The following is a 13,397-nucleotide window of genomic DNA, read 5'->3' as shown; positions in this document are numbered from 1 at the left end:
GTGGGGACGAGGGGTGGAGGGTCCCTCTGATGATTGCCTCTCCCTCTGCTGAGTGAATGTTCAGTTCAGTGCTTCTCTCACCATTCACTCCCATCTGGCTCAAACTTGCTCTGCCTTGTGTTGTTCTTGTCCTTAGTTTTGATCCAATGCACCCTCCAATCAAGGCGTTTTGAGTGAAGAGAAAATATTACTGAAGATTTTAGAAAGAAAAATCTACATTGCAGCAACAGAAATAATTTAAAATTCAATAATAGATATTTGTATTGCTATTTCCTTGACTCAGGCACCTGCCACCTTCCATGTTGTTACTTCTCTCTCTCCTCCTTCTCCCTTCTGTCTCTCCCTCTACCTTCAGGACCCTCTAAATCCCAGTTCATTTTTAGGCACACCGCGTCAGCCATCACGAGTTTGCCTTGGCTCCTGCAAATGCCCATGCCCTGTGCTATGGTCTCACCTTTGCTTCAAGTAGCTTATCAAGGTATTTTTGCTCTTCTAAATATATCCGTAAGTATCTCTCAAAAGGTCTCAACCGGATCATTTTCAAGATTTGGATATATCAGTTCTGGGAAATTAAATAATAGCCTTTTTCCTCTTTCCTTCATCCTTCCCACCCCCTCATAAAATTCTCATCCATGACCTCTCCATTTGGGGTCCTCTGTTCCTCTCTTGCCAGCATCCCATGTTAAAAATAAAAATATTATATAATCTCCTGTGTTTCATGTCTATAATTCTTGTTTGCACTCTCTGGCTAATAACCAAATGGGAGCTGATGCTGTGTTAAGGTGTTTCCCTTTTCATCCCATTAGAAGAGCTAGGGCCTTGCTAAGTTGACCAAACCAAGTAAAAACAGAGATGTCCTAATCTTGAGCACAAGGCACAGGTATCTAAAAACAAAAGCACTCTCTTTGCCTTCTTGACTTTGGGGGCCAACATTGGGCATGAGCAGAAGGTTAATCTTTTTATAAACAAGAAATATGATTTAGAGGGGTCTAAAACCAGGGAAATTGGACAGATGATGTAACTTGTTTTCACCTCTAGTGGAATCTCAGCATCTTAACCAGAGGGCACCTTGATTAGGTGCAAAGTCCATTATCACAACCGAGGAGACTGATCACTCTTCAGGAAAATGTCTTAGGGGGAAGGCTTTGCTATGAGGTGTCAGAGAACGTGAGTTACCTTCTAGGAAGAAGGCCTTGCTCTTTATAGCACTTCCTCCCAAGCAGGTGGTTATCCCCGCTTCCTCTGAACAAACCCAGCATCTCTTCGCTTATCCCTCACAGCACTTACTCTTTCTACTTTCTGTTTCAGGTGTTTACCTTTTCCACCTTTTTGCCTTGTTAGAAATAAATTCCCTGAGGGCCTTGGGACATGTTCTTCCCTCAAATAAATGCATCTCTGATCAAATGTCATTTATCAGAGAGACTTCCCCAAACCACCCTATGTAAAAGTCATACACTTTCTATCCACCATCACCTCTGTCTCCATTGCTGCTTCACTTTTTTTTTTAATTTTTTCATTTTTTCTTAAGGAAGGCAGGTTTATTTATTTGCTTATTTTTTTAAATGGAGGTACTGGAAATTGAACCCAGGACCTCGTGCATGCTAGGCATGCAATCCACCACTGAGCTATACCCTCCCTCCCCCTTTTTCACTTTTATGTATAGCTCTTACCACTATTTGACACCTTTTTTTTCTGTCTGTCTCCCAAATACACACCCAAGAATACAACTTACTGAGGAAAGAGACTTTACTGTGTACGTAGCTTCATCTCTAGCTTGCAAAATAGACCCTGGCACACAGAAGGCACTCAAAAATATCCATTACATGGATGAACAAATCAAGCATAATATTTATTCCTCTACCTATATATCTATCTGTCCTCCACTGTGCTCAGTACAAGGCCTGGCATTTCTTGAGAACCTAGTAATTATTTGTTGGAAGAAAAAAAGAAAAAGGTGGAAGGGAATCAAAGAAGCAAGCAAGCAAGATGGGTGGGAGGAAGGGCAAGGGAAGCAGAGACGAAGGAGGGATAAGGAAGGACTAAATGCCTTAATGAATGACCCAATGAACAGGTTCTACATGAGCCACCTGTCACCTTAGGAAATAATGGGAAAGACTGCAAGTGTCATTAAAACCGACTAGTGTCCGTGAAGTCCATTTTCATGTGCATTTGACTTGCTTCCAGTTTGGGGCCATTTTGGATAGTGTTACTATTAACATTCTTGTATATGACTTTAGGTGAACATATTATATATTTGTTCTGGGTGTACTCCTACACATGAATGTTCAACTTTTGAAAGTACTACCAAAAAGCTTCACAAAGTGCTTGTAACAATTTACCGCTCCACCAGTAGTATTTCAGTTGCTTTTTATACTAAAATGCCACTTTTGTATCATTTATCTTTTTCATTTCAGACATTTCCAAAATGTGCAGTAATAGCTCATTGTTTAAATTTGCATTTCGCGTGACTAGTGATGTTGGGCATTTTTTTTTTTAAATTAGCTCTTCGTATAGTCTCTTTTTACATATAGTGTTATGTAAGTCTTTCGCCCATTTTTCCATCAGGTCATCCATTTTTTTTCATATTTATTTATAGGGGTTCTTTATTTATCATAGACGTAGGTAATTAAAAGGGAGTGATATTGGCACAAATATAGGAAATCGAGCAGTTGGCCATTATGGACTCCAGAAACAGACCCCACATATACTGTGTCTTTATGAAAGATGAATTAAAGAGGGGAAGTGATGATCTTTTCAATAAACAGTACTGATTTAAAAAAAAAACAAACAGTACCCCTGAAGAAGGCCCAGAGAGTGGCCTGTTTCCTTCACGGAGCCATCCAAGGCAGAGTCACAATGCAAGGAAAACGACTGTAGAACTCCATCCTACAGTCTGCCCAGTGAAACGTTACATGAATTTAGGCATTAGCACTGCTTGGCCAAGAGCCACAGGGCTAATTGTTACTTGTTATTTGAGTCTCTGAAGATTGCACCATTAAAACTTGCATTTGAATATAATGAATAAATGTCTGTGAGCCCCCTAATTAGAGGATGGTCTAGCAAATTAAAGAAATTACTTTTTTTTTAAAGAGGAAATTAAGACTTGGAATCAGTCCAAAAGGTTATTCCACCACCTCCACATAGGGCCAGTTGGTATTTTCTCTCTGCCTCTTTAAATGTCTGTTGGCCATAAAACCACTCCTCTTCAGCCTTACCTGGCTCTTAACAGCCAAACCACACTGACCAGCCTTCATGTTCTAGCTGCTCAACCATGAGGCGCAGATGAAGATGGGTTTATTTCCAAGTGAACAACAGATGAGCCCTGAGGGTGTCCATGAGCTGGTAAGGCACAGTGACTAAGAGTCTGGGATCCGAAGTCAGAGTCCTAGGTCTGCCTTTTAATTGTTGTGTGACTTTAGGCAAGCTTTTTTACCTCTCAAGCCCGCTTTTCACCTGTGTAATATGCGATAATAATAATACCTAGTTCGTAATGTCTTAACAAATATGGTACATGCAAAAAATACAGTATATTATAAATATAAACATAGATATATTCAATATAGTTCCTAGCAAACAGTATACATAATGAATGTTGGTTCTTTTCCAACTTATTTGTATTTGTCTTTTTTTTTCCTTTGACAGGATAAATTCCTTCAAGGAAGAAATCTTGTTTCTCTTTCCTTGATAATAATTCATTTTAACTAATAAAAATTTCACCCAAAAAATCTGGTACTCACTTTCAGTGATTCCATCCATCCCCAATTAACAATCTCCTAATAATTTTCCTAAAGACGGCATCCAGTTGTGAAGCCATTAGAAAGACCTTACGGGTTTGCAGGTGGTTAATATGCACCTGCATTGTTATATTCAGGTAATATTCTGAGCCCTATGGCTTATTTTTCCATTTTTCCCTTTCTCTCAACCTTGCTGTTACCTTTGTCTTCATTCCCCTACTCCAAAAATTTCATTGGATATTTGCCACCAAATTCTTCCCACTAGTTTATTGTATAGTCATATGAAATTCAAATCGCATTATCTCATAAAACACAAATGCCTAACTGGTGAAGGATGATTTAATTTCCCAAGACTTGGGGCTCTGGCCTCTATACCCCTCCTCCTTCCGCAAGAGTTAATATGCATCTCCCCTTATCAGCAGGAATGGAAGCAATCACGGCAGACACCATGCTCTAGAACATGGAAGCCAGAAATTGAGACAACAGTGCTGACATCTTGACCATGGTCTGCAGTCCTACTGAATGACCTTCCCAAGTCAAAGGTTCTTTCTCACCCTGTTGAAGCTATAAGGAACCATTCTCTTAGCTCCACCAACTTCAGCCCATTAATTTGTCCTGCCTCCATGCCCCAGACCCATCATTAGAGGGATCACACGGCTGTAGCAAAAAAGGATCTCCACCCACCACGGTGCCCATTCGCACTGTGACAATTCAGGGACATCCTATAGAAGAATCAAGAAACTTGAAAATATGAGGAGAAAGGCTAATGGAAGCCTGCACATCTCCAGAAAAAAAAGACTCTTACCTCATAGTTTGACAAACACAATGCGCTGAGAAAATGATAAACTTGAGGATTCAGAAAAATAAGGGCACAGTTACTTTCTAAAGAACAAAGTCACATTTGGAGATCACTGGGATAATTCCAGCTTCCATTTATTTCCTGTGGAGGGAAAATCTGGGTTCTTCAAATAGAAATGCTCCCTACATCTTCAGGATTTAAAAACTTGGATTTACTTAAACTTTTAAGTTCACCATCTGCCAAAAGTGTAAGTCTGTTTTCTTACATAATGAAAACCTGGGTTACAGCTGGTATTAATAATACATCTGTATTACCAATAATTGCTTCAAGCTTCATTTTGGCACGATTAAGGATAAATATAATCCTTTGAAAAGTCCATAGTTTATTCTGTTTAAAGCTACTGTTAGAGTGAACGCATTTTCATTTTCCTGCCTTCCATTCAATTAATCTGAAATCAAATATGCATCTCTTTGGATTATAACTTTTATCTTTATTTCACATACCAAAGTAATAAGTATGAATGTCTAGCCGTTAGGAATTTATTCATGCATTTTGGTTACCAAATCCTATAAAAGTCCTTTAAATACGCACAACAGTATCATGTTTATGCAAAGGTCATCTGTACAATGGCTTCAGCCACCTGGGTTGATGCTAAGAACCCGCAAGTAATTGAAGGTCAAGGTCTGGCACAAAAGGTAGAGGTCACTGTGGATTCCCAGTGGTCCTCTACTGCCTCCTTACTGCCAAATAGTCACAGCTGCAACGAACCAAAGTCAGACACACTCTGCCAGAGGGCAGGGGTCACCACTGCCAGTACCCCAAAAGACATTCGACTTTCAGATACCTTCTCACTACTAGTTTCACTTATTTCACAATCATTCTGCTACATATGACTTCCTGGCAAAGGGTGAGAACTCTTCAACGAGACTTCTTTCCCATCATTGCCAGAAGAACTCTTGGTGCTACTCATTTCTTATTATACTTTCAAGTCATCCCTCCCAAGCCTTCAGAAGGAAGAGGTCAAAGAATGAAATTATTAGCAGTATTGCCTACATGCGCCTACAAAAATGCCAATTCATGACCCCAACCCCCTCCCCTGCCCCCAGTGCCCAGCTTTCTTCACAGAAAGGCTGTAGTCAACTCCATCTGGATTGAAGGTCTCACTTCCAAAACCAAAGCATCTGTCATATCCTCCAAATCTTCCAAGCTTCCACCAAGAGGGAAATCCTTTCTTTCTGGTTCCTGAAATCAGCATCCCTCTGCTTCAGTCCTACAACCACTCCCCCTCAGTGTCACAGCCTCCCAAAAAAAAAAAAAAATATGCAGATTACTTGAGGCCACTGAGCCTGACAGCCTCAGCTTTTGACGCAGTCAACTCTCCTCCTAGGTCTCTAAACACAGCGCTTGGCTAAATGGCTCTAGCACACTGGGTTACCCTGCTTATCACTGAACCACATACATCCTGGGACAAAGGTCTTGTTGTGGGCTCACTGTGTGCAGGGCAACACCCCTCCCTTGCCATCTATAAGATTCTAACATCTTCAGCAGCCCTGCCTGAGACAGGTGTAGGGACCCTGCTGATAAGGCAGCAGGGGCTGCCTCAGGCTCCCCTGTTTCACGACCAAAGACGCAGGTCACAACAGGCTTTCTATGACCAACCTTCTACCATGTAAGCCAGACTACACATCACACTCTGACACAGCTGGCACCAGTGGTTATTAATGAAAAAGTGTATCCAAAATAGGATTCTACCAAAGATGAGAATTCAGATTTTAAGAGCTTACAGCAGATCATATGTAATCCGCAGCACGAGGTCCCCTTTGTGTATCAGTCTGACCAGCAATGATTTGATTGCCTATAGAATACAGCTCTCTGTGAAATGTAATTAAGGATGCCTTTGAAAATTCATTATACAAAAATCTGTATCAAGGCCTTTAGTGCTGGAGAGTTGAAGCACGTTAGATTTTCAGAGCAAAATGCAGAAGTGCTTTAGGGATGAAGGAAATTTACAAAGATTCCAAAGCTTAACACGGCTTTATGCCCTTTACCCATTTCTTACCATCTCGGGAGAAGGGAACAAATCCTCTTTCCCTGACTCTCTGTTCATTCACATGTTCCATAAATTACCTTTCTTAAACTTATTTCACAGGTACACTCCAAGATATATTCTTAAAAATGAACAAATCTTACTCTACATCTCTTATTTTCAATTCTCCCTTCTCCTTTCTTCCTGCTGGTTCCTCTGGGGGTCAGATTTAGCTTTCCTCAACCTTCTCTTTTATGGATGTCCTCGACCTCTGTTTCAGCTGGCTCTCCCAACCAACACAACTGCCACTAGCTTCACACGAATAAATAACCGTCCTGTTTTAAGTTGTATGATTCTTCTCAAGATAAATAGTCACGATAAATGATTATCCCTAAAAACCTTGAGTCCAAGAATCCACTGAAGTAATTTGAGTGAGGACTTATAAAATTTTATTATTTTTTTTCCAAACAGGTGAGGTTGGTTTAATTTTTTTTGAAGTGCAGATGGAATTCACAGGGAAGAGTCTGAGCATTCCCTGCTTAAGAGAGTTTTTATGTCGCTATGACAAAATTGAAAGTCCTAAGATAATTACCAGTTTTTGCTTTCCTTGGATAATATATCTGTAAGTTATTTTTATGAGATGCTTTAGACCTGTGGCAGTGAACATCGCCTACTTGCCAGTGGTAACAATAATATGTTATCTGAAGAGAGGAATCTGCAACAACTTCAGAAAACTGCAAATACTAGAGGCCTGAAAATCTAGTGGGGATAGGTGCGTGGAATGAAAAGAGAGCTCCCAGGGCTGGGGTAAGGAGGTGTGGGCACTGTCCGGAGCAGGTGCCCTGGGGTAAGGAGCTGAGTGGAACCCAAGGAAACGGAGGGCCACTGAAGATGCTTTCCAAACTCAGTCAACCTCTACTGCTCTGGCTTCCTCCCCCTGGCACCTTCCTCCTAGCTTTTTCCAGCTGATGTCACCAGAGAAAGGAGAGGAGAAAAGGCAAGGGACAGGAGTCATTCATGGTATCTGAGAACACAAAGGAAGGAACGGTAGAACATAAGCTTACTAACCAGTTCACCCAAAGAAGATTATAGAAACAAACCACCCACTCCAACTTCTGAAGGAAGATAGGAAGGAAGGAACTGGGGGGAAGAGGGGGAGATCAGAATTCCGGAGGGAGAAAACAAGATGTTCCTTAGAAACCAGACATTGCATAATCACATTTCTTTCAGCTCAACTGTCTTCTACAAAGTTATTACTTCTAAACCTGATCTTTGGGTAATTTAACTGTACCATCACCCCCAGGCAAAGTGAAATCTATCAGGAAAAGAAAGTGTGAGCACATCAGGTCATGTAAGGGCTTTGCAACAGATAAACAGCCAATGTTGAAAACTTTCATTGCATAGAATTCAGACCTAAAGATGTAGCTGGTGAATTTTTCCACTTTCATATTTTAAAATTCCATTGTGCTTCTAACAGAGTTAGTGAGATAAATAATGCTGTGTTCATTTATTTGTTTTTGTTTTTTTTTTCCTCCCATCTAAAAGCTGGAAAACAGACTTCTCCAGCCCCTCCAAAGTCATGGCAAATAATCCAGTGCCCTCTATTGGCCTTCCCACCACACTGCTTCTCTAAGGCCTCTGCAGCTAGCTGGGTTGTTTTTAAACATTCTGCAGCCACAGCTTTGCAGATAAATTAGTGGCTTAAGAAAAGTGCGGTTTGTACTGAACACAAATCACTTCACAAGCAATAGAAGAAATAGGTATAAGTGGACTCTAAAAATCAAGCAGTAAAATTATTTATGCCAAGGGCAACAATTATGTCACTTTCCTCTTTTAAAAAAAATTTTGATTTTTCTTAAAAACAGCTTTGTTATATGGCTGAATTACCATTCATCGTGGTGTGACATGATTTGTTTCAGAAGCAGACAATAAACTGAATTAAATTTAAAGTGACCCAGCAAGCCAGGGATAGGTGAGAGACCATATTTGCCCATAAGGCCTGGGAGGAGCTGATTTTCTCCAGACTTACATCATCTTAGACCAAGCTGGGCATGGGCTCAGGGTGTCAGACGCTGTAAGGAGTAGAATCTTGTTGAGGAGGACAAGTGGGGAACTTTGGGACAGCAACCCTTTCATACTCCTAGAGAATTTCCTTTTTTTTTTTTAAACAACTAAAATTTATTATTTTATAACTTTGGAGGTCAGAAGTCTAAAATCTTTTTCACTGGGCTAAAATCAAGGCGTCAGCATGGCTATGATCCTCTCTCTGGGGAAGACTCTGTCATCTTATCGTTTCCAGCCTTTAGAGGCTACCTGCATAATTTCCTTTTTTTTCCACTTGGTTTTCTTTTTTTAATTTTTTTTTTAATTGAAGTGTAGCTGATTTACAAGCCTAGTTTCAGGTGTACAGCAAAGAGATTCAGTTATACATAAGATACACATATATTCTTTTCAGAGTCTTTTCCATTATATGTTCTTACAAGAAACTGAATACAGTTCCCTGTGCTATACGGTAGGTCCTTGTTGTTTTATCTGTTTTGTATATAGTACTGAGTGTCTGTTAATCCCAAACTCCTAATTTACCCCTCGACAGGAACCTTTAGTCCTACAGCCCTTCATTCAATTGTTTTTTTAAAAGATATTCTAGGCTGACTTTTGTTGGTGAGTTTTTTTTTTCCATTAGAAGACTATGTCCTCCATACAAAAGTTCATTTTACCCTCCTACATGAAAAGTAAGAACTCCCAAATTTTCTGCAAAAAAAAAAAAAAACCACTAGCAAATAAGCCAAGAGTAATTTCTATCTGGGACCTCTGAGGTCTCCATGTGAAACAGAGAAGGGACATCATGACAGCCCCTGGCCCTGTTCTAACTGATCTGTTCCTGGGGCTAGAGACCTCATAAGTGACATCACCTTGCCACACAAGATAGATAACAGGAAACAGCTACTCTTGCCACTAAAATAGTGAATTATGGTCCTGTCTCAGCAGCGTTAAATCATTTGTGTGCCAGGCCTTGGACAGGGGTTGGAAAAACAGAAATAAATAAAACACGGTCTCTACCCACAGGAATTTCAGGCAAGTAGGACAAAAGACAAGCAAACACAATTAGAACATAACACAGTGAACTCAATGATAAAAATATACAGAGTGGGAGCAAAAAAGAGAAGGCTCTAGCAAGAAAGATCCATGATTCCTAAGTCATAATTTGTATCGTACCCCCAAATTCATCACTTTTATTCAGTGAGGATCTGGGAACTGCCTAGATTCTTTGAATGCAGTTCTGATACATGGTGGCAAAAAAAGCTGGTGATAAATATATTAATTGAACTATGATTTACTCATATCAAAGAAGAATTAACCATAAATAGCAAGCTACTCAAAAACACAGAAGAGGGAGTTTTTCAAGGAGAGGATGGGAGACTATGTCAGATAAAGACAAGGTGGGGAAAATTCACACTGAAAGGATTGTCAGATTTAGCAGGAAAAAGTCACTGTTGAATTCAAGACAAGCCACTTCAACGGAATGATGAATACAGGAAGCCAGGCTCAAAGAAGATGTGTTTAAAAAGGAAACTGACACAGGAGCCATTACCTTACGTGAATGCCATGGGAGATGCACAGGGGAGCACCTTCCTCCAGGACAAGAGCCCTTCCTACCACACAGATGAGAGCGTGGGCTCTCCAATCACAGAGACCTGGGTTCAAATTCCAGCTGTGCCATTAAAGGTAACTTGCCACTCCAAGCCTCTGCAAAAATGGGATGATGACAGCACCTATCTTGTAGGAAAAGTACCTAGCACTGAGTGAACACTCATTGTGGAAACAGAGTAGGAGTCAGAGAAACCACCATATTTCTCAAGATCCCAGGATTCATACTTTAATAGTTCTGAAATCAGGATACATCATAGTTTAACTGTCAGCATTTCCCTTCTTAGCAGTACAGAAAATAATGACTCACCCAACAATCAATGGCATTTTGGATTTAATGAGAGAGCTAGTCCCTAATCCTGGAGCAGCTGAGAACCTGACCTAGCTTTATGCAAACTGGCTTCTGAAGAAATGTTATGGGGAATATTTTGCTTAAATTCACAGGGATTTTTTTTTTAAGTGTTCTGGGTCCTTGCTACTTATGGCCCACAAACCAGCAGCAGCAGCAGCACCTGGGATTTTGTTAGAAATGCAGAATCTCAGGTCCCACCCCAGACCTATCAAATCAGAACCCTCATTTTAACAAGGCCCTGAGGTAATTTGTATGTCAAAGTTCTAAAAGCAGTTCTAGCTTTTGGTTTAATTTTTTTAAGTTGGAGCTACTAGTGTCATTGGACATCTGGGTTCATTTCCTTAACTACTCAGCAAATTTTTATCCTTTCTTTAAAATACAATGGCAAATTGGGATTAAGTTGGTACTTCAAAATCCTTCAATATTTATGGTGTATCTGGGGATTAATATAGCTGTACATGGAAATAAAAATTTCTGGAAATCACAAATAATACTAATACCAAAGTTGAAGAGGTGGAGAATAAAGTTTTAATTTAAAAAGTAAACTATTTCTCCAGCAGCATTGCTGAATTCGGTTGTTAATGAGGTTCCAAATTGATACATGTGTACCCTTGGCCAAGTGAGACACCAACCAGATTGAATACTTTTAATACACAAGGGTTGAACACTCTGGGGGTCCAATTAACCTGGTCTGACCAACCTAGGAAAACAATAGCTGCCAAACATTTGATTGAACTTCACATAAGTAGAATTACTGGCTTGTTATGAAATTCTGTGCTTGGTGATATCTACTAGAGAAAATATAAATCATTAATCTGGACTCCTGTGATGCCCTGATTGAGGATAATACTAGGACAATCACAACCAGAGGCAGCACAACTTTGATTATCCTATTATTCTCTATGATGGGTTCAATAAAAGGGAATGTAAAATTAGGAAGCATAGCCCTGAAATGGGGGTAGTTAATCCTCCACACAGAGTCTGGATTGGCTGCGAGAAAGCAAATAGCTGGAGTGATGAATGTGCACAGGTTAAAAATCCAGATAAACCCCTGGACACTGTTACTTTATGGTGCAAATAAATTAGGTTTTCTATAATTAATGTAGGCAGAAGAAATTGGATCTGGCATTTTAAAAAATCTTCTCAGTTTTATTACACTAAGTAAGCATATCTGTCTCCTTCCATAGTCCCCAGGAATCTGGTGTCCAAGGCCAGCTTCGTCAGCTGGGCAGGATCTCGCTAAACCCACACAGGCGCTCTCTCACCCAAGGCCCATCTCTCTGGTCCATGGAAGACACACTCACTCTCCTTTGCCCCAACAAACACAGGGGAACAGGTTAACCCCCAGGCGGTAACCTCTTTGCTGCCCCCATCAGCAAAGCAGTCTGTCTCTTCTCTGATTCCCTGGGCAGGTGCCACATCCCTGTCTCCTATGCCTGGCAGCTGCCGTGGACATACAGCAAGCTCTCCAAGGAGTGCTGTGAAAGCCACGTCCCAGCTTGAGTTCTCCCAGAAGCAGGCACTGGGACAAGGACTCAAGGGCAAGTCGTTTATTTAGGAGATTATCTCAGAAAACACTGGCGAGAAGTGGGAAACCCAGGTGTGGTGGGCCCTGTGACACACTGCCCAGAGCCCTCAGGTAGGGAGGCTGTGTTACAGCAGTCTCAGGCATCAGCCCTCTTGGAGATTGTGCTGGCTGAAGACAGCAGCCTCTCCCAAGGTCAGTCCTCTCCTAGGCACAGCCCACAACCAGTGACTAATCCTTGCGGGGTTATAAACGTCCGACCTACTCACCCCAACTTGGGACAGCTGTGAAGGTCCATTCCATCTCGGGGTTCTCTAAGGTGTCAGCCAAGGCTTCTCTTTGGACTGTGCTGTGATCCAACTTCTTCCTCTGCTGTTCAGCTTTCATCTCCTCCTTCCCACAGGTGTCGGTCTGAAAAGAACTCCCTAATAAACATCCTGCATGCTCATCAACCCAACCTGCAACACCAGGGAAGGGAAGGGAGCCAACATAGGGTATGCTGTCAAGCAGTTTACCCCTATGGGTAACTGGCGCTCAATCCTAATGGAAAACTCTGAGAAAGAGTGTAGAACATGTGCCTTAGAATTATCCCACCCACAGGGTTAAAGGGGCTGAGGTATTCATTGAAAGAGGACCTAATTCCTTCCACAGCTGGCCAGCCCCGTGCAGAGCCGGCTGCAGCCGCCAAAGAAAGCCTTCAGGCGGAGACTCGGGGTTGGTGCTTGTGGGTTAGGCTACAGCGCACTGAAATGAGATACTGGTGGGTAATGGGAGGGCTCTCTCAGGATGTGCTTCTAGCCACCTGCTCCAAATTAGGCCTCAATTGAATCATCTTCCCAGATTAAAGATGTTATGGACCCAGAAGGAAAGGAGATCCAGACATGGAAGAGCACTAGAAATACCCGCCACCATCCAGGAAGGGATCTGGGATTGGAACCCAAAGAGTGGACATATAGCAAACATTTACTGAGTGAACAGTATCTGCCAGACATTCTGCTGGGCCCTTCTCACTCATGAACTCACAGAATTCACAACAATTCTATGAGGGATTTCTATTTAACACATGAGGAACTGAAGTTTAGAGGAGGGAAGCTTCCCAAAGATAGAAGCATAACCCCAAATCTAATGTAGAACTCCATATTCTTAACCAGACTACCCTATTTCACCTCTCTAGGAGCAAGAAATTGATTTCTCCAGAAGGAACACGTTTAGTGAGTCTTGAAAGCAAAAAGGACACTATCGACCGAGCTAAACATCACTCACTTTTGGGAAAAGTGAAGAACTGTGTGCCCTTTTCCCTCTGCAAACAGCTA

General features: G+C 41.3%; 1 long non-coding RNA gene across 1 annotated transcript in view; it reads right to left on the bottom strand.

Moving 5' to 3' along the window:
- LOC116664097 overlaps positions 1-12,480 on the bottom strand; it is a 430,835-nt gene extending 418,355 nt beyond the window's left edge. The window contains exon 1 of the long non-coding RNA XR_004320436.1: positions 12,354-12,480. This is a non-coding gene — a long non-coding RNA (uncharacterized LOC116664097). The remainder of the gene's footprint in view (positions 1-12,353) is intronic.
- Between the last annotated feature and the right edge of the window lie 917 nt (positions 12,481-13,397).

The sequence above is a fragment of the Camelus ferus genome, chromosome 6, assembly GCF_009834535.1.
Source record: "Camelus ferus isolate YT-003-E chromosome 6, BCGSAC_Cfer_1.0, whole genome shotgun sequence".
In the NCBI taxonomy this organism is placed as follows: domain Eukaryota; kingdom Metazoa; phylum Chordata; class Mammalia; order Artiodactyla; family Camelidae; genus Camelus; species Camelus ferus.
The sequence above is the reverse complement of the archived record's forward strand: the minus strand, read 5'-3'. Positions and strand labels throughout refer to the sequence as shown.